Source organism: Panicum virgatum, chromosome 2N (assembly GCF_016808335.1).
Source record: "Panicum virgatum strain AP13 chromosome 2N, P.virgatum_v5, whole genome shotgun sequence".
Taxonomy (NCBI): domain Eukaryota; kingdom Viridiplantae; phylum Streptophyta; class Magnoliopsida; order Poales; family Poaceae; genus Panicum; species Panicum virgatum.
The window spans coordinates 24,625,149-24,641,512 of record NC_053146.1 but is presented as its reverse complement, the minus strand read 5'-3'; the positions used below and the strand labels follow the sequence as shown (position 1 = coordinate 24,641,512).

Below are 16,364 nucleotides of genomic sequence, written 5' to 3'. Positions count from 1 at the left end.
CGGGTTAGTCTCGCTGAGTATTAGTATACTCAGCCTTGCTTGTGGCACTATTTTTCAGGTACTAACTTCGAAGATATGATTACGAGTCTGGCTTGGCCGTGTACTTTGCCTCCGGGCTGGTCTGTCGAGTGGGATGGCCCTTCAGCTGGTGCTGACCACGCTCCCACATGTTTATCGATGCGTCACATGTTTCGCTAGACGTCGTTTTACTTCTTCCGCTGCAATAATGAAACTTGAATAATTTGTGTAGTTTGGAACTCTTAGTACTTCGCTACTTTGAACATGGTTTGTAATAAATTTACTTTCCGCTGCAAACTCTGAAGTTGTATGAAATGTTCTGTGTTGTAATCTCTGGGCTCACCTTCGTGTGAGTGTTGTCTGTGCGATCCTGTAAGAGCATGACTTTTATCAAGGTTTCACTCGAGGAACTACCGGTGCGTGCCGATTTGGGTCAGAGTTGCCTAGCAACGAAGATCAGTGCACCCGGGCACAGTCTTTTGGGTGGTTCCACCACATGAAATCCATCATTGATTCACAAGTCACCTTTTTCACTTGAATAATGACACTCTTCAACATAGAGCTCTCCATGACTCTAGGAGCTCCGGCCTTTGACTCATATCGATTTCTTTGCTCCCCAAGTCGTCGCTTACGTAGCCTCTTGAAACACGCCTCTCGGTCCTCTACCTTTATCCTAGCCGTCCATCTTGAACTCATGTTGATTTATGCCATGCATGATATCTTCTTTATCAATTTGAATTCCCGATTCAATCTCATATGCAAGCTTTCCAATTTGAGACATCATATATGCATCAACTCATGTCTCATTTATTTTTGCCTCGCTTGCTTCTTTTGTTAACAACATTCATCACAATATGACAAGTTCTTCCACATTTGAGACTATGCATAAGCATATCACATCTCATTCACAAAACCTTTACTTGTCATTTTGAATCCCATCATAAGTCCAACAAGCCTTCACAAATATTAGAGCCTTTATATTAACTATGAATACCTCACTCTATCTTTCCTTTCTTTCTTTTGCTTGTCACGTATATACAATGACAATGGGATAAACACACTTGCTTGCAACACATGAGCCATCTCATTTCGTACCAATTTCTCAATTAAATCACTGCTCATAATCTCATGCAAACAAGTTAGTCATTTAATTGTGTTGTCAATCAATACTCCAAAAACCCACTAAGGGCCTAGATGCTTTCAGCCTAGAACCTATAACCTAGGCTCTGATTACCAACTATAACACCCCAGAAGAATATAGAATAATCCTCTGGGGAATTACCACACGACAGCACAAACATATAATAGAATACGCAGAAGCAACAGAAATCGTTCAGATAGAATAGCAAAGATTTCACTAGAGTGAAATAAACATTTCGCAAACAGAACCACATGAGAGAAACTAAAACAACATCAAAGTCTCCACATCCAAACATTTAGCCATAAAGCATTGGTTCCACATATAATGATAAGTGAGTGCACACGTGCTGCTACTCTCATCCCAAGCACGCAACGTCAAGGCTCAAGCACCTGTGAGGGGGAAAACAAAGTGTGAGATTTATGGAAAAACCTCAGCAACCAAACTGCTTTAACCAAGCTATTTAAATCACAATTTGATTAAATGTCGGATTAATAATTAGATAAAAAGAAGTGTCATACTAAGACAATGAATAAATTCTGTGGCGGAACCGCCCAATTTATCCCGGCTTAAGAGCGCCCGATCACCCTTTTACAAGGATAATCCAGCCAACGCTCTTAAAACAGAACAAATTCGGTAGTCCGTCGGGTTTCACCCGATTCAACCACCAACAACCATGTCTCAGATATACGTACAAGATCATTTTGCTTTGGAGCATCAGATATTACACACAGACGTTAATTGTATATCAGAAAATAAGATGACATTTATTATACAACAAGCACAAACCTTAGTGCAAACCAGTTCTACAGAGTTCAAACACGTAGATCCTACAGTCGTAGGGTTGGTTAACATGCAGGCTTAATCTCACAAGATTTTGTAAAACATCCGAAGGTGTATGGACTCAGCGTACACCCGAGATCTTGAGGTCTCCCCTCCTGCGGTTCTTCCGGCGGCACTGTTAAAATAGTTAATGCACAAACACTGAGTACGAAGGGACTCAGCAAGACTGACCCGCCTATACAAGTATAACTATATATAGAATCAAGGAGCATGCAAGGTTGTATTTGGTGGACTGGCTCATTTTTTAAACATTTGGACCCCAAAACAGAGACTACACCTAATTAAGACTTACATAAAGATACTAGTTCAAGAATAACTCTAATATACCGGCACCAAGATATCTCTAGGTCCACAAGCAATAACTTTTATACTGGTTGCATCGTAATTAGTTACGATGTTTAAGCGAGATCAAGCGGAATTCATATCCGAGAATTGCTACGATTCGAATGGATTTTACACCTTGCAGGGGATACCGGATCACACGTCACGTACAAGTTTCGCGTAAACCACACGTGGCAACCTTTCACGAAGAAGATACTAAACCATGAACCAAGCTTACCCAGACTCAGGTTCACACCCCTGTGAAGGACCCCCGTCGGGCCTGATCTCAACACGGGTTTCAGGCTACGACCCCGCCACCAATTCCACATCGAGTGGGGTACAACTTGGTTCAAGTATTTAGGTCAACCAAGCTTCTAGGCTTACTGTTTCCATATATCAGCATGTGACCGGTAGGTTCCGCTCTCTCTACGGTCAAACATACCATAGTTCCTTATTCTTTCTTTGGAAGTGAGGACAGAGCTAGAACTCTTCTTCTGCTCTGTACTCAACGACCACCATACCCATCATCAACCATTGTCTGGTTTCATCAAGTGAACCTTCGAGTAATATCTAGACTTGTGTTGCTTTTAGTGTAGGTTTCTTTTAGACACTTTGGTTTGATCTAACTAGTTGAGAAGGTGGCAAAGATTTCCTTCAATTAAGTAGGTTGAACATGCATCAAATGGGTTTCAAGCAACTCCTAGACTTAAGCATTCATGTGCAATAGCATAAAATAATAATAATAGTTAGGAAATTAGTAGGTGTAGATGCTCCTGTACTTGCCTTGCTCGGATTCGGAAGCTGAAGCTTCAACTTGAAGTTCTTGTATGAGCTTTATCCTGTTCAACTTTCTTTCTCCTCTTCTGAAGCTTCGGATGGCGACTTGACGATCTCGGTTTGGACGACCCCGATCGAGTTCTGGTTACGATGATATGCAATGTTAGTGCATGAATGCAAGGCACTTGGAAGAATTGAATTACAACGTTACACCCCTATAAAGTTGTAATCCAACACTCAGCACACACTTAAAAACTCTTACCACTTTTTTAATTCTAATTAGTTAAGCCTAAACCAATTTTTAACAATGATATAAGATTAAATTGAATTATTCTATACTAAGAAAATGCTAATTACCTATTTAATTATTAAAGAATTATCCAAAAATTTATTTTAAAAGAAATAAGGATTTATTTATTTATTTAAATCCCTTTAAGAATAAAGGAACTAAATAAATAAATAAAAATCCTTATTTAAAACCTATGTTTTTACATTTTTATTAAATAGAGAATAATTAAAGAAACCTAACAAAATTTATTTCACAATTTTTGGATGAAGCTACAATTTTTGGCACAAGAAAAAAAATTTAATTATGTTTTTACACAAAACCCCCTACTCCTCTCTTCTTTTTCACCCAAGCCCCTGTCTTTTTCTCTCAACCCCCTTGTTTTCTTCCCCCCTGCAAACAGGGCCTCCCCTGTTTTTGGCCTCCCCTGTTTTTGGCCTCCCAGGCGCATGGCAGGGCACAGCCCCGGCGGCTCGCCGGCGGCCGGTAGCCGGCCCTAGGCTCGCGCCCCCGTGCACCTCGCGCCCCTAAGCCCTAAATTTCCCCCTCTCCTTCACGGCACTCAGCTGAGCCGAGTACAGGGGCAGCGGCGCCCCTGCTTCGCCGGCGTCCCGGGCTGGCTGGCGGCGCTAGGCCCTCGGGGTCCCAACCAAATGACGGGTGAGCATTACCACGGCGCCAGAAACCCATCTATCCACTTTTCCTCAACAAAAATCGACCGGAGCTGGGCTCCCCACTGCGGCACCCCCATGGCCGCGGCTCGGCCATGGCGGCGGCGCGCGTTCCGGCCATCCAGAGCGCGGAACGGGCCTACCAACTTCTCATACACCTTACACACACACTCCATATTCATCTTGACCCATTGAATCGAACCAGTAACGACTGGAACATGGAGCTCACCGTTGTCCTCCCCTTTTCTGTACGGCGGCGGACTGAGGAAGAAGATGACCGGGATTTGCGGCTCCGGTGGTGGATTCAACTCGGGAACAGCTCAGATGGATCTCTGATGGTGTGGTGAGTCTGTGTGCTCAAGGAATTGAAAGGAGGTTAAGCGATGGCGACGAATTTCACCGGTGAAGTGCATGCGGTCGAGGTGGGGAATGAGCTGCGAATGGATGACAACGACAGCCATGGTGGCTTTTATTTGAATCCAACAGACCCCATCTGAACTCCACCTCCTGCTTGGCTGCTTTCTTGTGGCCTCATCAACGAATCACACGTGGATTCTTTGAATTTTGCCGCGAATTGGACAACCAAGGATAAGAACGAACTCAGTCTTATCTGTTCCGATGTCTCTGCAGTCTGCACCTTTTGTTCCTTCTTCTGAACCCAAGATTTGCATCCTTCCTTTCTTCAAATTTCATTGTTAAATGTGAAAATTATCCAATCCAAAAGTTATAGAGGGAGAATTCCTCTACAATTTTTGTCACAGGCGCTTGCCTCGATTCGAGGTCTACCCCATCCAAAAAGTGCTTAGAACATCTCAGTTTCAGCTGAAATCCAGTGTTTCAGTTATCGCTCAAACCTGCCATGTTTGGGTTCCAAGATCTCCATATTTCGTCACTAAACATTGAAATCGGCCAGAATAAAAGTTGTAGAGGATACTTTCCTCTACAGTTTCTATTACATGATCTTTTCCTGAATTGAGCTTAAACTTGTTCAAAAAGTACTCTGAACATGGCTATATACTTCCATCTCATAATGAACTCTCTTGAACCTAATTCTTGCACTGCACTTATCCCACAATTCTTGCACTGGACCTCAAATTCTCCAAAAAGAAAAGTTGTAGCCCTAACAGTATGCTACATTTTACCTTTCAGGAACCTCCTCTAATTTTGCCTCTAAAGTAGTCAAAAATCGCTCTGAAAATGGCTGGTTTAAACGAGTTTCAGAATTTCAGCAAAATCATTCCACTTAGCACTTTTTACATTCAAATTTAAATTGATTCATGCCATTTTTCATATATACAAATAGTACCACTGTGAAGCCTAGACATCGAAGTTTCCACTTTGGTACATGTTGCACAAAATTATTGCATGCGATGTCGTTTTATTTGGTTCCAAAGTTGACCCTTTTCACTGTAATTCGAGACTTAGAAATAACAAGGGTTGAGTTGATTCAGTATTTCTTTCAAGCTTTGAGCCCTTCAAATATACCTATATTATCATCACTCATCAATCTTGATCCCACTGCAAGGTACTCACTTTGTACTGCATTTCATGTTGACCAATTACTGACTTACTTAGCAACTTTTTAAAACATCAGCTATTGAACATGGCTAAGTAGCCATTATTATCAGATCATGAAACTCCTCAAATTCAACCTCTTTTTTTATGGAATTTGAATTCCATCTTTCAAACTTGAGTGTCCTTTGTCGAAATCTGCAGTTTAACATTCTTCAAAGAGTTTAGGGTCCAAACTTTTCAAATTTGGTCGAAGTTTAACCAATTTTAACTCAATTTGACCTTTCTTTACACCTTTCCTTTTCTTTTGTTTTCTCTTTCTCTTGTCGCCTCTTCCTTTTATTTTCTTAACCCTAATCACTTAGGGTTAATCCATGCTCTTAAAGATGTGGGCTGTTACAACTTCAAGTAGAGAAATATATGAAAAACTTTATATCAATACTTCAATGCATATGCAAATGGTGCAGTGCAATGCATGACTTCACTTCATTGAACATGCAAATGGTGCAATGCAATGCATGACTTCACTTCTACCCACAAATCCTGAAGTGAGGGCTGCAACCACATTGCTATATCTCAACGTGTGTTGTTGTACCAGTACTTACCGAACCAATCCGGCTATGGTTTCTTCATATGCATATTCAATATGAGAGTGCAAAAGTATATGATTGCAATGCATGAGCTTCATATACCTCTAAAATTTATAACTCCAAGAGAAATCCACAAGTGGATAAACATATAAATCCACAAATAAAGCAAAATTCAAATCTTATCTGGCTAGTGTGAGCTTCTGAAATTTAATGGAGGCAATTCAAATAACAAAGTTAAAGCAACACTACTAGAAAACACGCCATGGGAACCGGTTGGAAACACCCTTCGGCACCGGTTTTCCAACCGGTTCCCCCAAACCGAGACCAATGGCGTCTCCCTAAGACCCCGGGTATTTAACCTGGTGCCTTAGGATTCCATTGGCACCGGTTGGAAAGACCAACCGGTGCCAAAGCGGCTGCCACGCTGACGCAAGGTGGCAGCCCCTTTGGTACCGGTTGGTCTTTCCAACCGGTGTCAATGACCTTTTCCCTTTTTTTCCTGTATTCCAGTTTTGTTTGTTTTATTTATTACTATTTATTCTTTTATAATTGCTAAACGCACTCGAGCTCTACAATAGTATACGTTCATTGGTCGTACGTATGTGTTCATTTTCAAAGAATATCTGAAACTAACTAAAAGTGAAATGTGAGCATATAATTAAGCTAATTAGATGAACTATTATATTTACAAATATACAAACATCAAGACATCAAGTTTAGAAATATTTACAAATGTACAAGTCATGTTTGTAGTCAACCTACCGGTCCCCTTAGGAGGTCGAAGGAAGTCCTCTATGGATGTGACCGTCGTGGTAGAACTCGCCTCTAGGATCCAAGATCTCGTTCAAAATGAATCCGGTGAGCTGCTCGCACACGGTGTTGATCCGATCAATAGAGTAACATTCATCCCCCATTTGAGACATCTATCATTTAGGAAAAAAGGATTAACATCATGCGCGTTAGTACAATTATGAAAATATACTAGTGAATGGTTTGGACGTACTCTCGTGTCTTCATCAGTAGCCTTCCCGCATGGAGTCATGATGTGCAAGTAGTCGCATATGTAGTACCCGCACCAATCAGTTCCTTGTTGTTGTCTCGCACACTTAGGGAGAAACAAATAAATTACTCAATTTAGAACAATTTGGGATTATATACTTAACTAGACAAATCAAACAATTTGGGATTATATACTTAACTAGACAAATCTTTATGAATCAACATACCGGATAATCCATGTTAACGTTCAGTTCGGGCCTCCATTGACCATGTCCTTTGTTATTTTTCACAAATTTTTTCCAAACCTTGCTCTCAAAGTTAAGTTTGATATTCAGAAATTGTTATTAACATAAAAAGGATTTGATTGTGCAAACTGAACTTACATGTTCAAGGGGTCTAGGATATGTTGGATTGCGGACTTTGGATTTCTCATTGAGTCAAAGACTATAAGATTGCCGGTCTCTACAGAAAGTATGAGTAAAATCCAATGATAACTGCAGATATAGATAGGATATATACATACATGCATTAGACGACTTAGTATTTATTTAGTAATATAACAGTGGATTGAGTCGACCAAGGCTTACTCAAAGTTGTATGGTATGAATATATAGGATTTGTAATTTTGCCTAGTCAACGAATCGTACATGTTTTGGCATGTTTCCTTGTAATTTTCGTTGAGCACTTTCTGGTTGACTAGCAAAGGAGACATGAAGCCGATCTGATGGTGCTATCCATGTTTTCGGCTTCTTTGCGTCTCCTGTCTAAATGATACAATAGATATTTTATAATGCACATATATAATTATGTTCTTGTTAACAAAAAGTATTAATGTAGAGGTAAGTGATACTTACAAAACCCAAATGGTGATGATAGATGCGTCGAGGGCTTGTCGATGGTAAATGTGATATAAATTTTCGAAGTACACCCAGAAGTCATCCTCCCCGCGGAAGAAATCATGGTCACGATACTTGACTCCAAACATTTTCCCTTCGTCATTCGACATTCGCAGGTACCATCTATGCAAATTGAACATCTGCGTGCCTAGACTTTTCTCCTCTTCCTCAGTGACAAAAGGTTTTCCATGCTGGAATGGAGTAAGAATGGGAGCGACAGGGATTTCCGCCTCCACTTGCCCCATTGCCTCCTCTAGTGTTAATCTAGTTTTAGAAAGAAATATCGCGGCCTGTAGGTCCGCCTAGAGTTGTACGTCCGTTGGGTGTAGGAGTGGCAACCCTGGCACCCGGAGGGGCTCGAGTTCTTTTTGTTGTGTGCCAAGCTGAGGAATGGTCTGCCACATTTTTTCTTCAGATTTCTCACCTTGTGTGCCTTTGTCAGAGTATGATCATAGTCCGAGGGTAAGCTTTTCGGTTTTGGTGGGTTGTCTAGGTTTGCGAGAGGCTTTTTCCCTAGTTCTAGAGGTACCTTTTTGCTCGGCGGGGGGGACTTTAGGCTTCAATTGTTCTTTTATATATCAAGCAGTCTCTTTTTCCAACTCCTCAGCGGTCTTCTCATAGGTTAATTTCCTTTCGACCGTTTTCTGCTTCTTCTTTGAGGGTCCAGCCGCTGGGAGGGATGCTGTCTTTTTCTTTCCTTTTTCTGGTGCAGGAGGAGTTGGAGTACTCGTGGCCCTTTGCGCAGGCGGAGACGGTGGTGAAGGAGGTGGTTGTGGGGACGGCGGTGAGGGAGGCCATGGAGACGGGCGATCGGTCTACACGGGAGCCGTTGTGCTTGCAGTATGTTTGATGTCGGCCTTGCTCCATAGAACGACCCCGTGCAGTGCGTCTCCCAATGTCTTCTCTCCATTCCCTCCAACGAAGTCGAGCTCAAGATCCTCATTGTTTCCAACTATTTGCTCGACTGTGACGGAGGTGTAGCCAGGGGGTATCGGTCTTTCATGAATTGTAGTAGAAGGATTCAGGGGCAGGGCTGACCCGTATGCGACATGAATGGATATATTTCTTGCTCGCACATGAAGCTCGCACGGTGTCGGCATGGTGACATCATCCACTGGATACCTCTGGTCATCTACCGCCGTTGGCTCAATCTGGGGTTGCTGTTCCGCTTGTACGTCGGGCGCCGCCGTGGATGCACAGCTGCTGCGTCGCTGAGAGGCCGGGCTTATCACAACATCTGGGTGCGACCCAGCAGTGGCCCTTTGGCTCAGAGCTAGCTGTACTGCCTCACTGACCCTGGCGTCCATCTGAGATTCCAAGGACGCATACTTCCTGTTCATCTCTTCTTGTATGGCACAAAATTTCTCTTCCTGTTCGGCTTTGCTCTTTCGATGAGTCTTGTAAGAGGAATCTCCGGCCCAAGCAACTTTCCATGGGACCACGCCGATGCCGTGGGCTCGTCCAAGGTGTTCCGAATTCTTTAATGCCCTTGTCAGGTCATCATTCTCCCTTTGAGGCTGGAATGTTCCTTGTTGGGTCTCATATATTGCAGCGATTAGATCGCGGGACACTTCTTGCATATGCTTGGGCACGACCAAAGTTCCATCCAATTGGTTTAGTGTCACGCCATTAGCAAATAACCACCACTTGGATCTATCCGGCCAATCCCAAGTCGTCGGCCTGATGCCTCTATCCATAAGGTCCTGCTCCATCTTCTGCCATTTTTTAACTGACTTCTTGTACCCAGCAGCCCCAAGGTGGTGGCTGTACTTCTTATTTGCTGCATTCACCTTGGCCTGTTCAGATTTTTCTTGGGCTTCCTCTAATAGTTTGTATTGTTTGAACTCCTCCCAGTATGGTTTAACCTGAGGAAGATCATTCCAGTTCGGCTCCTTATCCTTCTTGATGTAATTGATGTACAACTTCTTCTTGAAAGTTGCAAAGGTCCTGCTCCATCTTCTGCCATCCTTAAATGAAGTAGGAGAATTCAATTCTTTGAACGAATATGCGTGTTTGAGAGAGAGAGAGAGAGTGTGTATGTTAGAGGGACAGAGAAAGAGAGAGAGAGTTAGTGAGTGTGTGTGTGAGTCAGTGTGTGTGTGTGGGTGTGTGTGTCTGTGTGTTTGTGTGTTAGTGGGATGGAGAAAGAGAGAGAGTTAGTGTGTGTGTGTGTGAGTCAATGTGTGTATGGGTGTGTGTGTCTGTGTGTTTGTGTGTTAGTGAGATAGAGAAAGAGAGAGAGAGTTAATGTGTGTGTGAGTCAGTGTGTGAGTGTGTGTTAGTGAGTGTGTGTGTGTGTGTGTCAAGGGTCGAGGGTCGATACTTTTATATAAATGTGTTAGAGTGTGTTAGGGTGTGTTTGTGTGTGTGTTAGAGTGTGTGTGTGTCTGTGTGTGTGTGTGTCGAGGGTCGGTACTTTATACAATTGTGTTAGAGTGTGAGTGTGTGTGTGTTAGAGTGTATTAGACAGTGCGTGTGTGTATGTGTGTGTGTGTGTTAGTGGGAGTGTGTGTGTGTTGTGGAACGGGGTCGAGGAACCGGGTCAAGGAACAGGGTTGAGGTCGAGAGTCGAGAGACGGGGTCGAGAGTCGGGGTCGAGGGTCGAGGTCGAGAGTCGAGGGACAGCGAATGCGTGAGTTTTATATGCTTAGCCGCAATCATATACGTGCCAGGATCAAGTCACATGTATATACAACAGAATGAACAGTATATCACAGCACATATCACGTAAAAGATATAATAAAGCGAGTACGAATGTTATTTATTACATAAATGACAAATGTCTAATACAGAGTATGCGGAAGCATAAAACATGTACGAAACTCGGAAGCTGGGCACCACAGGGACGTCGACTGGGAGACGACCGCCTGGAAGTCCTCGTACTCCTGGTAGCTCTGGGTGAACTCCTCTGCGTCGCCGGGAACTGAGCATAAGTAGAGTGTCCCCAAAGAGAACAAGAGGAAAAGAGTAGAGGAGGCAACCAAAACTGAGCTAAAGATATTCTACGCGTTACAACGATCGCGTGGACAAAAAGAACATCTAAAACGGAGCTAGAACGTGAAAACTAGAGCTAAAACAAGGTCTAGGGACTAAACTGCGAGAAAAACTAAGGTTCCAGGGGCTTCTGCGCAAAAACCAAGGACTAAAACATAATTAAACCTTACATCAAGGGTCTAACATGCAAAAAGACAGGGGTTGGACGGCGGGTCCTATTGTTAAAAAGGTCAGGGGCCTAAACATTAAAAACTGGGCTGATCTGGAATTATTTTTGAACTACGCTGGACTGCGGGTTGATTTCTAATAAACAGAGGGGCTCTTTAGCAAAACTGCCTGGGCTGACCGGTACGCAGCCGGGTCAAACGGCTCTGGGCCGTTGGATCGAGATCGTGCGATCCCGAGCGAAGGGGTACGCGGGATCTAATCTGGGCCGCGTATCCCGGATCGGGCGGCCAGGGTTGGTTGGGCGCGCGGGGCGGCGGCGATACGATGCCGACGAGCTATCCCGCGGCAGCGCTGGGCGAACTTCGCCCTACTTGGCTAGATCCGATGCTCAGGGGTCCAATTCGACTTGAGTTCTAGTCAGGGGTGGTGTACGCGACATGCGTAACCCTCCTAGGGCAACAGCGGGGTTCTGCAGGGGTTGGAGCGTGGTGCGCAGTAGCGGAGGCGGCGCTGCGGTGGCGGATCTCGCCGGCGCAAGCGGTTGGGCGACGCCAGTGCTCGGGTCTGGGTGTAACCGGGTCAGTGAGCATGCGCAAGGTTAGCGCGGGCCAAAACAAGGGCCGCGCGTGGCTGTGCTGTGCTGTAGTGAGCTCTGCCACGGCGGATCCGCGGTGGGTGCGGCGGCGAGGCACCGGCGTCCGGTATTCCGGCCCCTGGGGCCTGCTACAGGCTACGAAAGCTGGCCTAAAAGGAAGAGGAGAGGGAGGCGAGGCTCAACATGGAAGATGGCGCGGTGCAGAGGGGTCGACGGCGATGTCCGGCGGCGAGGGCAGTGCGGTGCTCGTGGACGGGGCTGCAGGAGTACACCTCCGGGCTCCTGGACTCCATGGGTCGACGCACGAGGCTCCTGCGAAGCCGAGGGGGGGTCAGCGTGGCCGAAGCGGCACCGGCGGCGACGATGCGAGGGCGCGCGGCGGCGGTCGACTGGAGGAGGCGATGAGCAGTGGAGAATTGGGAGGAAGAAGCAGAGGAGACGGATTTATACCCCAGGCCAAAGGTACCGGGTAAAAAACACAACCGGTACCTATGTAATCCTTAGGTACCGGTTGTTGACCCACCCGGTACCCTTGGCAAGCCTAAGGTACCGGTTCTTGACACACCCAGTGCTTTTGGCCCCAACGGGCAGGAAATGAAAATCACCTATGGTACCGGGTGGACTTCTGGAACCGGTACCTTAGGCCTTTTGAAGTTATCTTTTCTGTCTACTTTGACCGGATTTTAATAGAATTCTTCAGTATCTCAATGGTAACGCGATGTAATTTGGGCTCCGCGGCCACAGTTCGACTCCCGCGCGACGGCCCACTTTTTTTACCCAAATAGTTATTTTAATTGCATAATAAATCATAATAAATCAAATAATTGCATAATAAATCATTTAAATGCACAATAATTTTAATTACTACATTATAAATCATTTAGGTGCATAACTAATTATTTTAATTGCATAATAAATCATTTAAATGCACAATAATTCTAATTACTACATGATAAATCATTTAGGTGCATAACTAATCATTTTAATTGCATAATAAATCATAATAAATAAAATAATTGCATAATAAATCATTTAATTGCCCAATAAATCAATTCATTGCATAAGAAATCTGATAATGTTCATAGAAAATATTACAAGACATAATCATTCAACTAAGGGAATATTAACGATGGTTCGCTTTACAATCGTCCCTTCATTATGATCATGATGTGCGTACGGGGCCTCCTCTTCGGCTAAAAGAATACTTGTGTCAGCCTCCACTGCGAACGGAGTCATATCTTCAACCTTATTGTATTCTTCTTCATCTGTGACATCGTCGACTCCCACAATTTTTCTTTTTCCTGCCAGAACAATATGGCGCTTTGGCTCATCTCTGGCACCTACAAAACTTGATTTATTCCTGGACTTGTCCTTTCTCGGTTTGCTAGACATGTCCTGCACATAGAAAACTTGAGTGACATCTTTAGCTAGGACGAATGGTTCGTCTCGATAGCCAAGCTCTTTGAGGTCTACCGTTGTCATTCCGTACTCGTTGATATCGACACCTTTTCCTATGAGTTTAACCCATTGACAACGAAATAGAGGTATCTTCAACGGCCCATAGTCGAGTTCCCAGATCTCTTCAGTGCAACCAAAATATGTGTTCCTTTGGCCACTAGAGTCGGTGGCATCTATACGGACACCACTATTTTGATTGGTGCTTTTGTTATCTTGGGCTCTTGTATAAAATGTGTAACCATTAATTTCATATCCTTGGTACATCAGGATTGAATTTGTCGGACCCCTGGCCAGCCAAGCTAGCTGTTCATGAATTTGATCGTTGGCCATGACTTCCTTTTGCAACCAGGTGGCGAATGTGTCGTTATGATGTTTTGTAATCCATGTCTCAGACTTCAAAGGGTATATGCTTCGCACAATTTGCATGTGCTCCTCCATGTATGGAGCCACCAAGGCTGATTGTTGCAGAACTGTGAGATGTGCTTTGCTCAACGTGGCATGATATGTGGCATTTACTGATTTTCTTCCAAGTGTGCCCTTTCCAATCAGCCGCACCTCATGACGTGATACTGGAATCCCAATTGGGCAGAGTTCTTCCACATAGTCAACACAAAACTCAATGACCTCCTCTGTGACGTAACCCTTCGCAATGCTTCCTTCTGGATGAGCCCGATTACGAACGTATTTCTTTAGGACTGCAAAGTATCGTTCAAAAGGGAACATATTATGAAGGAAAATAGGACCGAGAATACCAATCTCTTTGACCAGGTGAACTATAAGATGCGTCATAATATTGAAGAATGATGGAGGAAATATCATTTCAAGACTGACTAAACTTTGGACAACATTCTCTTGTAGCCTGCTTAAACTCGATGGATCGATTGCCTTCTGAGAAATTATGTTGAAAAAGGCGCATAGCTTTATAATTGTTGCTCGAACATTAGCTGGTAGAATACCTCTAAGTGCAACTGGAATCAATTGCGTCATCAACACGTGACAGTCATGGGACTTTATGTGTGCGAATTTCTTCTCTTTCAAGTTCAGTAGCCTCTTTATATTCGAAGAGTAGCCTGATGGGACCTTGATACTGTTCAAACAGTCGAACATACTTTGCTTTTCTTCCTTACTAAGAGTGTAGCACGCAGGACCTAGAAAATGACGTCCTTTATCCCTTTTTTCTGGATGTAGGGCGGCCTGTTGTTTCATACGTTGAAGATCTTGCCGCGCTTCCAATGTATCCTTTGGCTTACCGTATACACCAAGGAAGCCTAGAAGGTTCACACAAAGATTTTTTGTTAGGTGCATCACATCAATTGCGTGGCGGACGTCTAAGACTTCTCAATAAGGTAACTCCCAAAAAATACTCTTCTTCTTCCACATAGGTGCACGTCTGTCATCACTCTGCACTGATATGCTGCCGGGCCCTTTTCCAAATACTACTTTTATATCTTTGACCATTTCAAACACCATTTTCCCACAACGGTGCCTAGGCTTGGTACGATGATCTGCATTTCCATCGTAGTGAGCATGCCTCCTCCTTAATGGGTGCTTGATCGGACGAAATCGACGATGACCCATATACACGATCTTCCTACAGTGCTTGAGGTACGTGCTGTCGGTTTCTTCTAAACAGTGGGTGCATGCCCTATAACCCTTATTGGATTGTCCGGAGAGGTTACTTAGTGCTGGCCAATCATTGGTGGTTATGAAAAGCAATGCACGAAGGTTAAAATGATCCTCTGTGTGCGCATCCCACATACGAACACCCTCCTCTTTGCACAACAATAGAAGATCCTCAATTATTGGTTTCAGATACACATCTATATCGTTACCGGGTTGCTTCGGGCCGGGGATAAGCACCAACATCATAATGAATTTCCGCTTCATACACAACCAGGGAGGAAGGTTGTATATACAGAGTGTCACAGGCCAGGTACTATGGCCACTGCTCTGCTCACCGAAGGGATTCATGCCATCCGTACTTAAGCCGAACCTTATATTCCTCGCATCATTTGCAAATGTTGGGAATGTTCTGTCCACTTTTTCCACTGCGACCCATCAGCGGGGTGTATCAACATATTGTCTTGCTTACGTTCTTTTTTGTTCCATCGCATCAATTTCGCATTCGTTTTGTTCATGAACAAACGTTTCAGATGTGGTATTAGAGGGAAATACCACATCACCATGGCAGTCACCCTCTTCTTGACACGCATCCCCTCAACGTCGCCAGGATCATCTCGAGGGATCTTATACCGGCATGCGTTGCATACAGGGCATGAATCCAAATTTTCATACTCACCTCGATATAGGATGCAGTCATTAGGATAAGCATGTATCTTCTGTGCCTCTAATCCTAAAGAACAAACAACTTTTTTTGCCTCATATGTTGTCGCCGGCAAGGTGTTACCCTCAGGGAGTAAGTTTTTTATAAGTTTTAGCAACTCCTCGAATCCCTTGTCAGACAAACCATTTGATGCCTTCCATTGCAACAATTCCAATGTCGTACCCAACTTCTTTTGGTCTTATTTGCAATCAGGGTACAACAATGTTCTGTAGTCCTCCAACATACGCTTCAGATCTCTCGATTCCTTTTCTGTTTCGCAACCTTCCTCAGTTTCGCGCAGCATCTGACCAAGATCATCTTCTACAGCGTATCCTTCAGTATCTTCGTCAGGCTCACCCATTTCAGTGTCATTGAAAAAGGCATTATAATTGGCTGCAAAGTCAGGAATCCTGCCCTCTTCTTCTACATTATTATCCAGCATAATTCCTCTTTCGCCATGCTTGGTCCAAACATAGTAGTTCGGCATGAAACCACTATTGAACAAGTGACTGTGGATGGTTCTTGATGATGAGTAATCCTTCTCATTCTTACAGAATTTGCATGGACAACGAACGAAACCGCCATACTTGTGTTTCTCGGCCGCTTCTATGAATTCATGCACGCCATCAATGAACTCCTTTGAACGCCGGTCAGCCATGTACATCCATTGCTGACTCACCTGGGTCCACAATACATTTATATACATTATTGTAGTGTACAAATAGTTCATTCATACTACCAATTTATAACTAATATTTAATACGCTATTAATAAA

The 16,364-nt window shown here is 43.8% G+C and overlaps 1 long non-coding RNA gene across 1 annotated transcript; it reads right to left on the bottom strand.

The window, feature by feature from the left end:
- Positions 1-1,102: 1,102 nt before the first annotated feature.
- LOC120660116 lies at positions 1,103-2,113 on the bottom strand. Its single transcript, XR_005669352.1, has 2 exons — positions 1,946-2,113; positions 1,103-1,548 (listed from the first exon to the last, which is right to left on the bottom strand). It is a non-coding gene; the product is annotated as an uncharacterized LOC120660116 (long non-coding RNA).
- Between the last annotated feature and the right edge of the window lie 14,251 nt (positions 2,114-16,364).